The following is a 20,108-nucleotide window of genomic DNA, read 5'->3' on the forward strand; positions in this document are numbered from 1 at the left end:
TCACCGATGACGATTTTAACGTCCCGCAGTGGGCATCCATCGTATGTCTGCTCCAGCTGTGCGTAGAACGCTTCTTTCTCGTCGTCGAGTCTCCCTTCGTGTGGGCAGTGCACGTTGATGATGCTATAGTTGAAGAAACGGCCTTTAATCCTCAGCTTGCACATCCTTGCGTTGATTGGCTGCCACCCAATCACGCGTTGGCGCATCTTACCCAGCACTATGAAGCCGGTTCCCAGCTCGTTGGTGGTGCCACAGCTTTGGTAGAAGGTAGCCGCTCGATGCCCGCTTTTCCACACTTTCTGTCCTGTCCAGCAAATCTCCTGCAGCGCCACGACGTCGAAGTTGCGGGGATGTAATTCATCGTAGATCATCCTGTCGCAACCTGCGAAACCTAGCGACTTGCAATTCCATGTTCCAAGCTTCCAATCGTGATCCTGTATTCGTCGCCTAGGTCTTTGCCGATTATATCGAGTCGCATTATCTCTTATATTGTTCGTAATGATTGGTTTTCTAGGCGGCTTATTGGGCCAGCGCAAACCTCCTGTCTCGTCGGAGGGCCGTCGTGTCAGGGCTGTTTAGCGTCCCACCTAACACCAGGACTTGGGCTTGTGCGCTTTGAGCGGCACACGGTCGCTTTGGTGGGGCCTACTTGCGGATACATGCAGCTTTTTATAGAGGTGTAACAGGGCCCACTGTCAAACCCCACCACATCCTAGGCAAGCCCCACAACTCGCAGATGGCCTGGGGAGGGATCGTCAAGCCCTTGGACATAGTCCCTGCTGCCCTTAACACTCTCGTGTTCAGGCCAAATTGGCGTTAGTCAGGGAGTTCATCTGAGCCTACTTCTGTCTGGTCACCAACCAGGCAGCAGGATTGGACAGCGTGCCACAAGGCCCGCCACGGATTTTCTAGGCCATTAGCCAACCCGCCGTTTCGAGTCGGTTTCACCCGGCTTTACTAAGGGAGTAAAATGACTCGGCTGTCAGTCCTTGCAATACACAATATAACAATATACCAAAACACACAACCTTTAATGCGCTTGCCAGAACCGTAATTGAGACTTAACTGGCAGTCAAAGTCTCAATGCGGTAACCAGCGCTCCCGTCGTCGTAATCCAATCGCTGCGTGAGTGGAGAGCAAACTGCTGGTTGGTGCTAGTGGCTCTTTTGTGCTGATCGTGATGGTAGGGGTCACTCCTCTCTTATCATCGATGGTCATTCGGGGCTAGGGTGATGAGAGCGGTCCGTTGTCGGTGTGCGACAAATCCAACATCGGACGTCGTTGCAATCTCACAGGGGGAGGGCTTGCGCTCCGAAAACACGTGCTCTTCAGTCGTTGAGAGGTGTTGGTGCATGGATTTTCGTCACGTCGTGTTGCGATGACGAGGAAACCAATTCCACAAAGGATGGTTCGAAGCACGGGATGGCGGGACCGTATGGTAACGGACGGCCTAAACGAACTCGAGTGGAACACCAGATTTTCACCGTGTCACTGTGCACTGAGTGGGTTTCACTGAGGGATATTCTGCCAAAAATTAAAAAAACGGGCATGCGTTCACCGATAGACCTCTAGCGGGACCAGACGAACGATTCCGGTGTAATCGGAACGCTTTTGGTCCTTTTGGACACCACTCAGGTTCAGAATAATCCCTAAAAAACTTCTCGCTCCGTCGCCATCTTTTTTTTTGCAAAGCTATTTATTTCTGTTTAATGTTAGTCAATTCTGTTCTAATCTATAATATATTTAAATCTGATAATAATTCAATAGTACAATGTTTATATTTCATATGTGATTTGCCCTTCAATGGGATTTAAAGATTTTAAATTTTACCACTCTCACTTCCATGTACGGTAGCCTAATCTTCATCCGTAAATGAGATCTACAACACAAACATTAGTTTTTTTTGTATATATCGAAAATTAACCACATTTATGAGTCGGCGACAACACTCGTCTGTATTAGACTATCGTGTATGGGCACAGACTATTCATAGAGATGTATGGGAATAAAGAAATAGGGGGAATGATGGCTTTGGCAGGTTTTGGTCTATTATTGTCAGGGGTTTTTTTATGAATGATTATGCTCAAATTTGGCCTAAGCATTCTTTGCCAACCCCAATTATAGAAACCTGCCAAAGCCGTCTTTTCCCCTATAACAAAATTTATTATGGATATGGGCTTTACATTAGACCTCTTCATGTTTTCAAAAAGTATCAAAAATTCAATCGGTCAGCCCAGAATCACAATTCTTATGCTAAAATAAGTCTTCCGTCAAATTTTCAGCTGATTTGGATAAAATTTCGACGTGGCTCAAGTCGATTTAGTGTTTTTGGGCTATGTTAAATTTTGGAAAAAATCTAACAAGAGATATAAACGTCGAAAACTATCGCAACAACGTCTATACGGAAGCTTTTGGTGTGCTCTACAAGTCTTGTGAACATTGCGATTCGTTCCGTTCACGTTTTATCCATGATAAAGTGATTTTCAAGCTTTTAAGTGCATAAAAATACTGTTTCCCCCAAAAGTCGTTATTCTACAAAATTCCTGAATTTATGACAAATAATTGCTAATTTATTATATTATTATTCCTCTTTTTTCCCTGGAAATTTGAGTAATATAATTGCCAATGTGCGATTTACCGTTAAATTCTTAAAAATCAGAAGCTGAACATTTGTCATAAATTTGCACGCTGAGATTTCTTCAAACAAGTTGATCAAACAAAGAAGCTTCGATTTCACTTGTTACCACGATGCACTCAATATAAAAATCATGCAGACATATGGTGAAATTAACAAAATTTGAAAGTCGTTTGTTGTAAGCATCAAATATCATATGATTTGATTTATGTTTTGTTCGAAAAAATTGTTTGAAAAAATCCTAACGTGCAAATTTATGACAAATGTTCAGCTTCTGATTTTTAAGAATTTAACGATAAATCGCACATTGACAATTATATTACTCAAATTTCCAGGGAAAAAAGAGGAATAATAATATAATAAATTAGCAATCATTTGTCATAAATTCAGGAATTTTGTAGAACAACGACTTTTGGGGGAAACAGTATTTTTATGCACTTAAAATCATGAAAATCACTTTAACATGGACAAAACGTGAACGGAACGAATAGCAATGTTCACAAGACTTGTAAAATACACCAAAAGCTTCCGTATAGAGGTTGTTGCGATAGTTTTCGACGTTTATATCTCTTGTTAGATTTTTTCCAAAATTTAAAATAGCCCAAAAACACTAAATCGACTTGAGCCACCTCCAAATTTTATCCGAATTAGCTGAAAATTTGACAGGAGACTTATTTTAGCATAAGAATTGTGATTCTGGGCTGACCGGTTGAATTTTTGATAGTTTTTGAAAACATGAAGAGGTCTACTTTACATGTATGGATTGTTACCCGTTGGTTACAATATGAGGAAACTACTTGCTCAGTTTAAACATTTCACGACGTAAAATTCAAAAAGTATCAAAAACACTCAACACTGAACTACGAACACTTGCATACTTTTAAAATTTTGAAAATAAATTGAGGGATATTGTGACCCACCAGAACAGCGCACCCAACTAATAAATACAGCTTCACTCTTAATCTTTAACAAGAGCTTCAAATATTCTTCAAATAGACCTTTTCACATCATTTTATCACATTGTTTTTTCATGTTAAAGCTTATTTATCGAAAAATAAGTAAATACACCCGATTCTTTTTTTACACGGGGGATGCGTTCCGTGTAAAAAAAGTTTTCAATTCAAAATTTGAAAATCCGTGTAAAAAAAGTTTTATGATTTCTCGACGAATCATGCAAAATGGAGCAACTTTGCAAAAATTTTGTATGGGATTTTTTTACACGGCCGTGTAAAAAAAATCCGTGTAAAAACAGAATCGGGTGTATTCTATTTTATATCAACAAATGCTTTAATTCTTAATTCTAGTTTTCGGCATATACTTTCTTTCAATTCAGCTCTGTAGTACTACATATCTCGTAATAATTCGATACCCTTTCACTTTCCAAAGTGAGAAATAGTCCAATCCGACTAAGATATTAGGCATAATTTAAATTCCCCCACTGCGAGGTTCCTTGAGATTGTACAATCTCTTTTGACTTTTGCGATGTCAAGCGAGCCGCTAGTTACGCGTCATGCCCGTGTCAGAGCGCATGTTGTGTGCTGTCTAGTAATTTATTGGACTAGAGGAACTCGGAGCCGTCTGTTGACCATAAATTCGAAAACTTTTCTCAGATCAGCGTGTCCTGCGTTTGTCTTTCAAGTTTTTGTTACTGGGGTAGAGCATTTGAAATTAGTGCGAATGTTATAAAGCTTACTATTACAGATATTCAAACCATTTCCTACTCCTATTGTTTGCTGGACAATGATGGAAGATTTCTTATTTTTTTATTGGATGAAATATTCGATTAGCTTTTACGTTGAAAATCTGATCAACAATTTTTTAACTGGCGGAACATATCTTTAAAAAAAATCATCAATTTTCTCATCGCGACTGAACAATAAACATACAATCGTTTGGGAACCTCCCGATTAACCTGATTCGAATTTGGATAACTCCGCTCATCTGCAGCTGTACGTGTGAATCCTGTGTGCAAGGTGCGGACATTGTCGGACACGGCAGCAGCAGGTTGGTCGGTCACGGAGTCATTTTAATTTCATACTTTTTAAGCTGGATTTCGGGCGGCTGTGTTGCGAGTGATCCTGCTCCACTGGGTGGGGTGGTGCGTGTGCTGCATTGGAATCCGATTGGGATTTACATTTTCGGATGGGGGCTTTTTCGTGACCAATAATAATGGGTTTTTGGGGCGGATTTCGTTGGCGAGTGCAGGTCGTTTCGGAAAGGATGCCAGCGTGATGATGAAATTTCCGAGTGAAATAACTTTGATTCGATGAAGGATGGGGCGGCGGGGAATATATATTTTTATGACTGGTAGATACGTTTGCTCAAAGATGTGTCCGATTCGGTTGTTTTTTGTTTTCGGTGAAGTTATGAGGCCCGACCTATGCAGAGTCAATGAAATTACCAATTTGTTCGATCGTTCGTTGACCAAGAGCGAACAATAATGGCATTCTTTGTGAGTGATTGTTTTCCACGCACAGTCAAGCATATTGTTTGTCTTTTCATTGTGGAAATTGGAAAAAATAATTGGTATGCTTATTGATGAGTGCGTAGCTTGGGTGTGATATTTAATTGGGGTGAATATGACTCGTACTAAAATAGAGCGGAAAAAAATAAATACGTTAATAATGGAGAATATTAAATCAAACCCAAAGGTATTTGCTTCCGTACATAATTTTAAGATGACCATCAGGAAAGTCTGAATGACTTACTTGACTATATGTTACGCAACTCATGTTTAAATTATTATAAAACAATTGCATTTAATTCATCATGTTTAGAGCCTACAAAACATCTTGATCTTATTATGTAACGTGTGATGCCTAGACAATACACAAAATTTGAATAAGTTCAATGCTCAATTCGAAAACTTTAAGCAGTTTCGAATACTGGCGGTGTCCTACTCCAGCTCATAATCAATACACATTTGCGAATGGCACAATATGGAATTCATCATAACTGTTTAACAAGCTCCAGGTGGAAAGCATTATTGTTGGCTGTTTCATTTAGTATTCCACTAAGCACCCTCAAAAAGCATACTAAAACCGGCTTCAATCACTCCCGTTTTCTCTTGTTGATTAATTTAGTCTGATTCAATACTTCATCACCGACCGCGACCGGTTGGCAGAATGTACAATACATTCAAGTATGTGCGTATTACATCGTCATCAGCATCACAAGCAGCGAAACAGTCGTAAAAAAGACGCATCTGACAACGCGTTCTGCTGAAAGCCGATAATGATGCCAAGCGACTCATTAAAATTTCCTTCTGATGATGGTGGGCTTCGGTAAGTAATTTTCGCTTCCACCAAACGTGCTAACGTTCTGTGTCAGTCAGCCGCCGCTTTGATACTGCGTGCAAAGTGGATTTCACACCGAATTGAGGGGGATGGGGTTGGGAGACCGAACGGCACAATCACAATCTCCCCATCATTCATTCGGAAGACTTGGTTAAAATGGTAGGCACGCCCATAAAATGGTGCGACTAATATGATTTAATCAGGTGAAACTGGGCGGGTAAGCAGGTTGGGGAGGTAAATTATTGAAAAGAAAGCATGGCGAAGAATGAAAATGACAGTCTAAAAGATTTTAAGGGTAAAAATGGTGGAGTAGCCAGAGAAGCAAAGTGGTTTAAATTAGAGATTTCTTTTTTATCCAAGATTTTTGTAATTCAGTTAATGTCGTAGCTTAATATCCAATAATTATGTCAAGGTAATTGTTAAAAATGTATGGATGTTTAACATTAATTAGATTATTTCTAATGCTTTTTCTTTTCAAATTGGACCACTACTGTGCAGCTTCCCTATTTAATTTGAATGATTTATAGCCAAAACTGGTAACGGCGTATTGTTTATGCCAGCCAGAGCGGCATGCCCAATCTACAATCGGTTAAATATAGCTTCCACGTTTAATGGCGGCACTGGCAGCATATTATCAAATGAGGATTATGTGATCCAGGGGCAGAGATTGGTAGATTTAAAGTTAGTTATGATAGGAAATTAAATGGAGTTTGTGGGCTTTAAATTAAATTAGAAGTAAACTTACGAACTGGCATATAAATTACTGTTTTGAGAAGATCCTTATTTAGATTAGTTTTAACCTTCCAAGGGTAAAACAAAATAAAATAGCATTTGTTTCAATACACCTCACCTACTTCTACTAGTACACGGGAACAAATCCATTCCCGAAAATGATAAATATGACTCATGATTTCATGATCCTAGTGCTTTTTCATGTTATGAATATACACCATGATTATGAATCATGATTTCATGATTTGTTTTATGATCTGTTCTGCATAACGCGTTGATGCGTTACGATTTGGAGTACCAATAGCAAATCATAGCAACGACTCATGAAATCATGAGTCATCAAATCTGAAATCATGATTTGAACTCATGAAACTGGGAGCTTTACTCTTAGAATCATGAGTCAGTTGATCTAAAATCATGAATCAAATTCATGAAAATAAGACATTATGCATGACTGAGTGCTCGGCTTATTTGTGATTTATACATTCTTGTTTGCAGTTCCAGAAGAAAATGGATATCAACAATCATGAAAAACAAAGACACAGAGAATGGGAACCTCCAAACTCCAAAAAGTGTTTATTTTGATCATAATAATGTGCTGTTCTTGACACAATTCAATGCCCAAAGAAGGGTTAATCTCGCTTCCAGAAGCATTTGTCTATTCGCTTGCAACACACAATCCAACTCCTGTACACATCTCACGATCGCCGCACAATTACCTAATGAAAGGAAGAAAGGTTGTTTATCCGTACTGACAAATACTGGTCTATTATATTACTTAATCTACTTTCGACGAAGAATTTCTCAGCCATCTGCATTTTCTGATGGTATGTATTTCGACTCAAAACTTAACGCGACTTAGCGTAGGTTCTCATAAATGCCGATGCCTTCTTACAGTTGCAACGATTCAAATCTATATTTGGCAACTTACATTAGCGAAAGAACTATGTTTTATCACTATTTTTAAGTTCACAACAAGTTTTAGTACACACTTCACAATTTCAAAAAGCAATAAAGAAAATGAAACGCCGAAAACTTATCATCACGGTTTGAGAGATTCGGCTATACGGGTAACGCTTATTGCAATCATGAATTACGATCATGGTTTCGGTTGCTATGACTCATGGTTTTAGTGAATTGGATCATGAAATCATGAGTCATAATCATGATTTCATGAAAAAAGGTGGGTCATGAATTCATGATTTTTAAATCATGATATCGGTAACCGATTTGTTTCCGTGTAGGTGGAATATATTCCCTAATAAAAAAAAGGTTTTGGCATGGTTTCAGAGAACATATTTTGCTATTTCAAATATCATGGTTAAACTAATATTACTTAAGGTAGAAAACTAGCTACCGATTAATCAAAACAGCTGATTGAAAAGTTTGAAATGTTGAAGTCAAAATAATTAACCACTCTCACAGAATCCCAAATAATGGAGCATATCGACGGCCATGTTCAGAAATCTATCTTCATTCAATTCGTAGGTATTGTTATCTCAGATCAGATATGCTCTTAGGAAAATCCTCTTGTTCGGTTGGGAAAGAGGGTCCATCATGTTGCATGCGCCACACAACCGAGATAGGAAATCTAGTGCAAAGTATCAAATAACAGCAAAGTCTGTTCAGTCAGAGAAAATGATACGCTCCCAACAGGCCCGCCCTTCATCCGAAGCCGAGAACCACCTTTTGTTTTACCTTCTGATCATAATCTCCACATTGACGGTCGATGCTTGGAAATTAACATGTTTGAATTTCACATTAAAGGGTGACGGATTCTGTCGGCTCAATGGAGAGGAGAAGGGAATGGTCTAATACCTTGGTCTTTGTTTCAGAACACGTTTCAATCATCGAAAGCAGTTGTTTCCCGAAACATGATGCAAGTCGATACTTGTTCGTCTGATTACAGAGCGGTGGGGTTTCCTATTTCTGTAAAACCCATGTATGAATTAATCTCACTTATCCAGTGCGGCTTGCGGAACATAATGCCTTACAATTTCCTTTACTTGAGATCTATTGGATATAGTGAAACATTTATTGATGAATGATAAAACCGCTTCAATAAACTGAGCCATATTGATTGGACTCATATTATTACACCAATCATACTTGAGTATCTCGCATATGTTTGAACCATATGCGTATACTGATCCCTCAATAATAGGGCACAAACTAATTTGAGTCATTTCCATTTGACCAACAAGCAAAATTGAGTGATTATTTATTGTTACAAAGTGAATCATGTATGAGAGTCTAGTGTATCTCTTCAGGTTTCCGCGTTTTCTGAATGTATTATTCACTTTAGATTTGAACATGCTCATGGTCCACCTAAATTGTCCTCCTGATATTTTTTTTGCCGCTCTAATTCATCACACTACTCGAGTGAAGTCCAATTTTCAAGGCCTTATGACCGTAACGTGGGCTGCGAAATGGTGAGTTGACATCCGGGAAGGGGCGCCTAACATAGCTCTGGTCCTCACAAGTTCCAATACTCACGCTTCCACGGGTCTTCCGATGACAATTGACCGCCAGCTAAGGGTTGCGTACTTAGCTGGTAGTGCAGCCTGGGCACTGTTGTCCTTCTGACATCAGCTAGAGTGAGAGGGTGCGTACTGTGGGGTCTGCCTAGGATGTGGTGGGGTTCGACAGTGGGCTCTGTTGAACTTCTATAAAAAGCTGCATGTGTCCCCAAGCAGGCCCTATCAAAGCGACCGTGTGCCGCTCAAAGCGCACTAGCCTAGTCCTGGTGTTGGGTGGGACTTTAAACAAATTTGACCCGACTGATCGAGCGTCTGTCCACCAAGGAGGTGCGGCTCCAACAGCGTCTGTTCTGGCATCCAGCGGCTGAGTATGAAATGCTATTCCCGGAAGCTATACCTAAGATGGCAGCCCCATCCCGGTGGATAGGGAACCTTGGGCCAACAACCTACTGTTCCCGAAACATCAATTTGTTCGAGAATCCGATAATGAAAGAATACGGACTGATTTTACGGCGACGACTCTTAGCGCGAAACAACGGACACGAATAGGAACATGGAACGTTTTAACCCTAGCCCAGCAGGGTAAATTGGCACAATTTGCCAATGAGGCACGCCGCATGAAGCTTGAGATCCTGGGACTGAGTGAAGTCCGTTGGCCAAACTTTGGAGAACACAGAAGGCTGTCAGGACAAGTTCTGCTATACTCTGGTTTACGAGGTGAACACGCTCCCCGGCATCGCGGAGTTGGCTTCCTACTAAGCGCTCAGGCACACTCTGCGCTTATGATGTGGGAACCTATAAGTGAAAGGATAATCGTTGCCAGATTTAGAACACGGGTCCGAAACCTTACTATAATCCAATGTTATGCGCCAACCGATGCTGCCGATCTGCAAGACAAAGAGAACTTCTACAGTCAACTCAATGCCGTCGTAGATAGAATTCCGAAGGGTGATATCAAGATCTGTTTGGGCGACTTCAATGCGAAGATCGGATCCGACAACTCGAACCATGAGCGCATTATGGGACGCCATGGTCTCGGAGAAATGAGCGAAAACGGAGAGCTGTTCGCAGAATTTTGTGGTAATAACGACATGGTGATCGGGGGATCGCTCTTCCCTCATCGACCGGTTCACAGGTTACGTGGGTCTCCCGTGACGGCTTTACAGAAAATCAAATCGACCACATCTGCATCAGCCGAAAATGGAAACGGAGCCTTCTTGATGTACGGAATAAACGTAGTGCCGATATCGCGTCTGATCATCACCTCCTCATCGGCGAAATACGCCTGCGCATTGCGCGGATTCGTCGGCAGGAGGAAAGAGTTGGACGACGATTCAACACACGCCGACTGGAAGATGCCACGGTGAAACGGTCCTTCTTTGAAGAACTGGAGACGCGTGCTGCAGATATTCCGGAAGGTGGCAGCGTGGAAGACCAATGGACCGCCATCAAGAATGCCTTCATCGCCACCAGCGAGAACAATCTGGGCGAACTACGCACCCAGAGAAAACAATGGATCACCGATGAGACCTGGAGGAAGATAGAGGAGCGAAGAGAAGCCAAAGCCGCGATAGAGCGATCGAAAACCAGAGGAGCCAAAGTCTTAGCCCGTCAACGATACACGGCTCTTGAGAAGGAAGTAAAACGCTCATGTCGACGGGACAAGCGAGCGTGGGCAGACTCTCTGGCCGACGAAGGAGAGAGAGTCGCCGCAACCGGGGACATTCGCCTCCTCTACGATATCTCACGACGCTTAAGCGGGGCAAAGATGAATGCAACGATGCCTGTGAAAGACGCGAATGATCAGTTATTGACCGACCCAACTGACCAACTGAAACGCTGGTTCGAGCACTTCGAACAACTTTTTCAAGTGCCAGCCAGGCCATCACCACCTCGGCATGATCTGCCTAGGATCCGACGTATAACACGTGTCAATACCGAAGCTCCATCACTGCTAGAGATTCAAACAGCCATCCAAAGCATGAAATCGAATAAAGCCCCAGGGGTCGACCGCATATCAGCCGAGATGCTCAAAGCTGACCCCATGACATCCGCTCAACTACTGCATCGTTTATTTCGTAATATCTGGGACACCGCAACTTTCCCGGTCGACTGGATGCAAGGTATCCTAGTGAAGGTGCCCAAAAAGGGTGACCTGACTGTATGCGATAACTGGCGAGACATTATGTTGCTGTGTACCGTTCTCAAAGTTCTGTGCAAAATTATCCTAGCCCGGATTCAGGAGAAGATCGATGCGACTCTCCGGCGGCAGCAAGCCGGATTCCGTGCCGGAAGATCCTGTGTGGACCATATTGTCACGCTCCGCATCATTTTGGAGCAGGTTAACGAATTCCAAGAGTCCCTTTACTTGGTATTCATTGACTACGAAAAAGCTTTCGACCGTCTCAATCACGAGAATATGTGGGGCGCCCTGAGACGCAAGGGGTTCCTGAGAAAATCATCGGCCTCATCGAAGCACAGTACGAGGCCTTTTCGTGTAGAGTGCTGCACAATGGGGTCCTGTCCGACCCTATCCGGGTCGTAGCTGGTGTGAGGCAAGGATGTATTCTATCACCGTTACTGTTCCTCATCGTAATCGATGAGATTCTGGTAGATGCGATTGACCGTGAACCAAACCGCGGGCTGTTATGGCAGCCTATAACCATGGAGCACCTAAACGACTTCGAATTGGCGGATGACGTTGCACTCCTCGCGCAACGGCGCTCTGATATGCAGAGTAAGCTCAACGACCTTGCCGATCGCTCCTCCTCGGCAGGTTTAGTCATCAACGTCAACAAAACCAAATCGTTGGATGTAAACACGGTGACTCCTTCCAGTTTCACAGTAGCCGGGCAACCAGTGGAGAATGTTGAAAGCTTCCAATATCTTGGTAGCCAAATGGCGTCAGACGGCGGTACCAAGATCGACATAGGCGCACGGATCAAGAAAGCAAGGGCTGCCTTTGCGAGTTTAAAAATATCTGGAAAAACAGGCAGATAAGTGAACGCACCAAAATACGAATTTTCAACTCTAACGTGAAATCTGTGCTGTTATACGCTAGCGAAACATGGTGTGTATCAGTGGAGAACACTCAACGGCTGCAGGTGTTCATTAACAGATGCCTGCGGTATATAATTCGGGCCTGGTGGCCTCACAACTGGATCTCAAACAACGAGCTCCATGGTCGTTGTCACCAGAGGCCGATAACAACAGAAATTCGGGATCGGAAGTGGGGCTGGGTCGGCCACACTCTACGTAGGGGCGGAAACGAAATCTGTAAGCAAGCATTAGACTGGAACCCAGCGGGACATCGCAGCAGAGGCAAACCCAGAGGCTCATGGCGGCGAAGTCTCAATAAAGAAATAAAAGAAGTCGACCGAAATCTAACCTGGCAACAGGTTAAAGCGATAGCCGGGCATCGCTCAGGATGGAGATCTTTCAAGACGGCCCTTTGCACCACCGGAGGTGTACAGGATCCATAAGTAAGTAAGTATGACCGTAACAAATAAATTTATAAGAAAAGGTCGAAAGACAAGAGGTAGAAAGGACAAAATGTCGAAAGACAAAAGATCGAAAGTACAAATGGTCGAAAGGATAAAATGTCGAAAGGGACACAAGGTCGAAAGGACAAATGGTCGAAAAGATAAAACGTCGAAAGGGACACAAAGTCGAAAGGACAAAAGGTCAAAAGGGACAATATGTAGGTCGAAGGGGATAAAATGTTGAAAGAGACAAAAGTTCGCATGGGACAAAGGATCGAATGGGACAAAAGGTCGAATGCAACAAAAGGTAAGAAATAAGGGCAAAGAAAGAAGCAAAGAAGAATAAGATATAAGGGAGAAGGGAGAAGGGAGAACTAAGGAGGAAGGTTCAAGAAGGAAGAAAGAAAAAGAAGAAAGAAGGAAGAGGAAAGAAAGCAGATGGGAGAAGGAAGTAGAAGAAGGAGACGAGGAAGAAGAAAGAAAGAAGACGAAAAAAGGAATGAAGAAGAAATATTGAAGGAAGAAACAAGAAGGTATAAAGAAGAAGGACGAAGAAAGAAGCAAAAAGGAGAAAGGAAAGAGAATGATGTAAGATACAAGAAGGAAGAAAAAAGAAGAAAAGAAGCAAAAAGATGGAAAAAGGAAGAAGGGAAAGCAAAACTAAGAAGAAGGGAGAAAAGAGAAGGATGAAGGAGAAAAGAGAAGGAAAAATGAGAAAAGAGAAGGAAGAAGAAGAAAAGAAAATGGAAGAAGAAAAAAGAAAGAAGGAAAAAGAAAAAAAGGAAGGAGAAATAAGAAAGATGGAAGAAGAAAAACTAACGTAGGAAGATGGAAAATGGAAAATGGAAGAAAAAGAAAAGAATATGGAAGAAGGAAAAAATATGATAGAGAAAGAAGAAGAAATTGGGAAAAGAAAAGATAAATTGGGGTTGTTGACGCTCATTAACGAATAACGCCGTTAAATTGATTTATTGAAGTTAAATTTAACGGTTACGGATTTTTTCGTTAGTGTCCGTTAACGGTCACGTTATTTTTAACGCTAATGAGTTGCTTTACATTTTACCAGGCCCAGTTTTCAAAGCAGAACAAATGATTCAACTGATTTTATTCTTTTATATTTATCATTTTTATTTTGTTTGATCAATCTTTGCAAAATGTGGCAGAGTTCGGAGTAAATTTGAGATAATCCCAAATTCATTTTAATATAAATACTGAAACAAGAACATTTCATAACGGACAAAGAATTTTATAAGGACTTGATTAGATAACCGATTATACTCAAAATGTAATACGCATTGAACTAATGTGAACGTGTACTACCTACACGCATGTGGAAGTGTTGATTTGAGAAATAGAATGTGAGTGCTTTGACTATGCGTCCGATTAGGGAGTCTTTGACTCACTCAGTAGCTGCTAAGTTGTCGTCACGACGTTTTGTCCTTTCGGCCTTTAGTCCCTGCGACCTTTTGTCTTTCGATTTTTGGTTTCTAATCCGTAACAAATACGACCGATGAATGTCGAAATGTAATTCGCACAAGCTCTGAGGGGCCGTACACATATTACGTAAGCACTTATGGGGGGAGGGGGGTTCCGTCATTTTATTACGCACCATATAAATAAAAAATCATTTGTATGAAAAAAATCTTACATGGGGGGAGGGGGGGGGGTTGAAAAACCCAGAAAAAATGCTTACGTAATATGTGTACGACCCCTGATCAATCACGGAGTAGCAACCATTGATATGTACAGTCAGTCTAAGCTTAGCTAAGCGTAACAAATATGACCGATGCATGGATGATTTTTTTGGCTTCAAATGTGCCAGGTTTTTCTTTACATACACTGAGGAGTCAGTTTTTACGCGAGGATACGTACCGCGTAAAAACGCGTATAAAAAAACGCGCAAATTCAATAAACCAATTAGTAAACGACTTCATCAAAAATGGATTTTTTTTTGTTTTTCTCGAGTTTCTCGATCTTTAAAAAAATCGATCTTTTCTTTAAAAAGAAATGAATAGTCCACCTAGCGGCGATGATGCCTTTCTCGTGCATCATAAAATGTATTAAACAAAATCATAATAAATAGGTCAAAAAACGACTTTAAGGGTTGTAATGTTTAATATGTTTTGGTATATTTGCGCATTGAGTACCAACCACTGCACTGTAGTCGCCCTAAGCACGACTATTATTGTCAGATTTTCTGGATATGATACACTGCGCGGCGTTTGTAATGTTCCCAAATGGGTACTTGCACAAAACTTCACGCGGCGAATGACTGTCGAAAGGTACGGCCGCGCCAAACGATACACCGCAATGCTATTCACCCATAAGAATCAAGTAAACGGGGTGCAGAAAGCGCGGCGGTACCTTTCATGAAGGGTTCGCCGCGTGCAATTTTGAGAAAATCAGGCAATATACAGATAATAATCTCTAGATGCGCTCAAAAATCCGTACGCCCCTCGCCACTGCACGGAACGCAAACTCGTCGACCCCCAGGGGAATGGTAGTTCCTCCATCCGGTCGACACACAAGCGACAGAAAGTTCGGGACGTCGCGTCGTAGCCGGCTAAAGCGCCGGCATCTCGCAAGTGAAAACCCAATAACCGTAAATTGTAGTGTGTTCTGATGTCGTTTGAGTGGGGCGATTTGCAAAGTAACTGGCCCCCACAGTAGAACAGTTTGCACGTAGAAACGAGGACACTAGGAATTCCTTCACACGGCCACAATCCCTGAAGGTTACACGCGGACGACACAAAAGGTGGGTGAGCCTACCATCCGACACTCGGCTGCAGACAAATTGCCGATAAAAGCGGGCAGCTAGTCCGACGGGAACGGAAAAATCATCGGAACAAGCGGGTCCGAACCTTCGAAAAATCAAAGGATTGCCTCACGCGATGGATTAGATGTTAGATTGGGCGAAGGGTGACCGTACCACCACTGAGAGATTGGCCTACGTGTGTCCGAAGAAAGGGCAATTGCCAATTGAAACACCTGGACGGGACTGGCACGCTCTAACCGCCCAGACAAACAACGCAGATCATTAGACAAAAAAGAAGTCCAGGGCTCCAGGGAAAACTCCTTCCGAAGGTTTTTTTTTTCTTGTCTGGTGTTTTCTTCTAGCGGATGCTGCAAAGCAAAGCCACGACGCCGGGTGTCATCGCGGGTACCATTGTCCTCGTGAGGACACCAAACATCAACTAGCGGAATCGGGTGCATCGACAATAAGGCGCGGCAAGTCTCGGCCACATGTACCAAGGCTGATTGGCCTCGAGAACCGAAGAACGCCTTTGCGAGTCGCGAGCAGTGCGTATGTGGAGCGGGAGCGGAGTGAGTGTGATGAGGGTTGCGGGTGTGTGAGTACCCTTCTAGTTTTTAGCATGAAAACATTCGGTTATAAGAGGTAGGCCATGCTAGACGTTAGGAACGAAAGAAGGATAGGTGCAGGGAATGAATGATACTCGAATACATGTATAATGCGCAAATTTTGTGATTTTTTGATTAATTGGTTCGAAAATTACCGTGTTTGAGTCATCCCACTTTTGGATACCGGGGAACTTCAGAACAGGGTCTAGATCTCATTTTTTCTATAATTTTTCATGTTTTGCATTAATTTATAGTTATGCATTGCCACTACTCTTGGAAAAAAATTTCGATTCTGAATTTTTTTTTCTAAGGTGGGAAAAATATTGATTTTTCAACAATTCCGAAATGCAATGTTTGATCAGGCTAATTTTTAATAGCAAACAATGGGACCACATTCCGCGTCGAATGCAACTTGTTGCAAGTAAATCGGATAATGTTAAGTTCCAAAAAGTGTGTCCAAAAATTGTGTACACATACAGACATCACTTCAGCTCATCGAACTAAGTCGATTGGAATAAAACACTATCAAAAAAACATCTATCAAAAGTTATTTTTTTTGAGTAATCCTATACCCTTTCGGCACAACTTTGTTGTACGAGAAAGGCAAAAACAGCGTAAAAACTTTTTCGAAAAAAAAACGCGTAAAAAACCGTGTGATTTCCGAAAACCGCGTAAATTCTAAAATCCGCGTAAAAAACGACGATATTCATTTTATTTATTCACTAATATTAGCATAGTTACGGTGTAATTAGTAGATTGAACACTAGTGATACTTATGTTTTACTTTTGAGATCCTTGTCTAGAATGCTACCAGAAATCAAGAAGATTCCAGTCTTAGGCAAAAATAACAAAAGCATGAGGATTACTCCTCCTGGTCACGCCCATCTTTAACTAGGGAAAGGAAGGAAGTGTTGATCAGTAGTGGAAATACTCGCTTCACGTGTAGAGTGTAATTGGGCCTACCATAATTGGCACACTCGCGCAAACCTACTGCCTGCTTTTTTGGCGTTTGCTTTGTTCGCGAGTACGGGCAGAGCAAAGACAAAAAGCAGGGCAGTATTTTGTTCGGGAGCCAAAATCACGGTTGCGAGTATTTGTGGTTACTTTGAATACAATTTGACTTGACATAAACACAATCACAATAAACAATTCTGTTCTTGCTCGAACATCCGTGAGAAACAAGTTCCAAGGTTGTTTTATGACTTTTTGCAAATTAACCCCAATGACTCGCGAAGCTTCACGAACATTTTTCGGGGTTCGTTTTTAGCATTTTTTCTCCGAGTAGTAGGTAGACAAGAAAAAGGCAAAACAAATGTTTGCGAGTATTTTTCATTGCCTACTTCTCGTTTTGTGAGTAATTTTCACAGATTTCCACCACAGGTGTTGATGTGGTACTTGCTTAACGAGAGGCCACCGACTTAGCGACACCCTCATAAGTAGCACGGAGTTGGATAAATAGGAAGGTCCCTAGTAGCATACTTTAGCTTGTTTTGGTTGCAGCAACTCCAATATGACTAAATTTTGTTCTATATGAGTTACAGTAACTCATTTATGACGAGTGTGTTGCTTGGGGTATTCGTTAGGTCAGGATTTGCCTGTAGCTGGCAATGTATCCGTGGTAGATCTTACCCCGTAACACACCACGTAAAGGTGTCTACCTAGTGTTATTTATTCGAACTAAAACCGGAGTGGCCTTTACAGTACATAAAAGTCGTATCCATTCAGCTGGGTACATGGCTGCACATTGCCAACCACGCAGCCCATTTTTGTTCAAAAAACTTCTTTTAATTTCCACGTGTCAAGTCCGAAAAGGATCGCTGGTAGAATCAGAATTTCGACAGAGCGCATTCCGTTTTCGTATGTATGTTGCGAGATCTAAGCTGGTTACGTAATCCACAGAAGAACCTATTACCAGCAGGAGTACATCTTCTCACTTCTCGGTAAAACGTCATTGTTACATGTCATAAGCGTTCCAAGGTAAACAATTTCTACAACAACTTTATACACATTCCTAGTGATGTGGGCTTCGTGGCCGTGCGGTTATGTGTCCTGTCCGTTGTCTAGGTGTTAAGTATTCAGTCTGTACGACCTCTGGTCGAAGACGATGTTCCTTTCTTTTTCTCTTTTTTAAATTCTAAAATTTTGTAGAAAAATCACTTTAACCATTTCTTTTCCACGACTTTTTTCAAAAGTTCCAATAGGAAGGAATTACCTTTGAGAAAATTGATAGAAAAATAGTTATTTGGCATAGCTGAAATTGGTAGAATACAAAAAAAAAGATTCTATTGTATATCAATAGGTATTTGACTGTTTTTAAATGTTTTACTATTTTTGCACAAAATTGATCATATAAGCTGTCTAATGAAACCATAAACATATGCCCAACACTACTTTTTATTATTGAAACAATTCAACGAAAGTTGGAAGGTGCACAATTTAAAGTAACTCTGCAGCTACCGTGGGAAAGAAAGGGTTAATAAAGTAACTAAAAAGAGAAAAAACTTCATATTAATTATAATAATGCACTACCTCAGCATCCACCATTAAATAAACATCTATCTCTACCCGCAGCCATGTAATCTGTCTTGGTAGAGCCCCGTAGAACATTTGATAGCTGGAATCGACCGATTTCGTCGGGTACAATCGGCCGATTGTGCAACCTACGCTTATGAGATTTTAACACAGGCGTGAGTCAATTAATCACCCTATTTAATATCATTCCGACGAAATAGCTTGTTTAATAGTGGAATTCCGTGCACACCAATTTAAACGAATGACGAATCAACCGATTTGATCGGTAAAAATCGGGACTACCGACTAAATATAGTGGTTGATCGGCCAATGCCTGTGTTAAATTCCCATAAGCGACGGTGCAACAATCGGTCGATTCGCACCCGATTTAGTCGGGTCAATTTTTTATGGGGAGTTGAAGGTGAGGCCCATTCTCATCATCTCCACGTCAGTAGGACAAAAGCCTACACCACTACCCTGCGATCGATGTCGTCCTCTACTACCTATGCGACCGTGTGATGATAGTGTCGTTCCTCTGTACGCCAGATCTCCTAATCGTGCCTTTGAGTGCAATGTTGAGAGTTCATAACGCCTACTAGTAGTGCGTGGGCGATAAAATATTGCCACAGCTTTTATCGAAAGCGTAGGTGCGAAAGCAGCGTAGAGGGAAGACACCGAAACGTCGGATAGCAGGCGCAAAACCCGTTATAGCATGTCATTAGGACTGAAAGAACCGAAAAATACCGTCGTCATTGATCAGCCCTCCTGTAAACCTGCCTGGTATTCGCCGACGAAGGACTCCGCGATTTTGTACGACGAGTTCAGAAAGCTGATCCCACTACAATCGGCGCATTCTAGTCTTACCCTTTCTTGTAAATCGGGCAAATCGGGCAATCCACCATCCTCCCATGTTTTTGTTTTGAAAAATGTGTTGGATCGATTTCTGCAGGCGCTTACTTCAAAGCTTGAGAAGCTCGATCGGGACCTCGACCTTCTTACTGTTTTTCGACTCATTTAGGGCCTTCTTAACCTCATTCAGCGTACCAATTACAGGGCGAAATAATCTCTCAATCCCGATCTACGCGTTTGCATCTCCGATGACAATCTTTACCTCATGTGTAGGGCACTAACCGTAAGCCTTATCAAGGCTCTCATAGGTCGCATCTCTCATGTTATCAAGCTTATCTTCCGTTAGGATACAGATGCTGTTCAGACTGTAGTTGTAGACTTTGTTCCTCATTCTCATTGACTTCCTCGGGATAACTCGCTCCATCTGCTTCCCAATAACCATAAAGCCAACTCCATGTTCTGCTCTGTCGCCACCGCTATAGTAAATTTGGTGTTTTTGATGGGATTCCATGTTCTCCGGATTTGGACAATCGTATTTCCCAACACGTGCGGGTTCATTCAAAGTTCTCACGTTTGAAGACCCCACTTTGAAATCGTTGTCTGACTTCTGTTCTCTGCCGGGTCTGTTGCCGTTGAATTCATCTGTTTGCTCTACTATCGCCTTTCTTTGTAGCTGTTGGAATTTCGGTAGGCTACCTTAACAGATTTGCGCTACCTACATCTGTTGATCCTGACACGATGCAGCACATGAAAAGCGGGAGCT

At 41.8% G+C, this 20,108-nt stretch overlaps 1 protein-coding gene and 1 long non-coding RNA gene across 7 annotated transcripts in view; one reads left to right on the plus strand and one right to left on the minus strand.

The window, feature by feature from the left end:
* The window catches only part of LOC134224461 (peripheral plasma membrane protein CASK), a 456,884-nt gene that overhangs the window by 112,228 nt on the left and 324,548 nt on the right, over nt 1-20,108 (plus strand). The gene's annotated exons all lie outside the window — the stretch shown is intronic.
* LOC134208301 (uncharacterized) lies at nt 7,213-7,631 on the minus strand. The gene is made up of 2 exons (XR_009978601.1): nt 7,442-7,631; nt 7,213-7,382 (listed from the first exon to the last, which is right to left on the minus strand). It is a non-coding gene; the product is annotated as an uncharacterized LOC134208301 (long non-coding RNA).

Source organism: Armigeres subalbatus, chromosome 1 (genome assembly GCF_024139115.2).
Source record: "Armigeres subalbatus isolate Guangzhou_Male chromosome 1, GZ_Asu_2, whole genome shotgun sequence".
Taxonomy (NCBI): Eukaryota; Metazoa; Arthropoda; class Insecta; order Diptera; family Culicidae; genus Armigeres; species Armigeres subalbatus.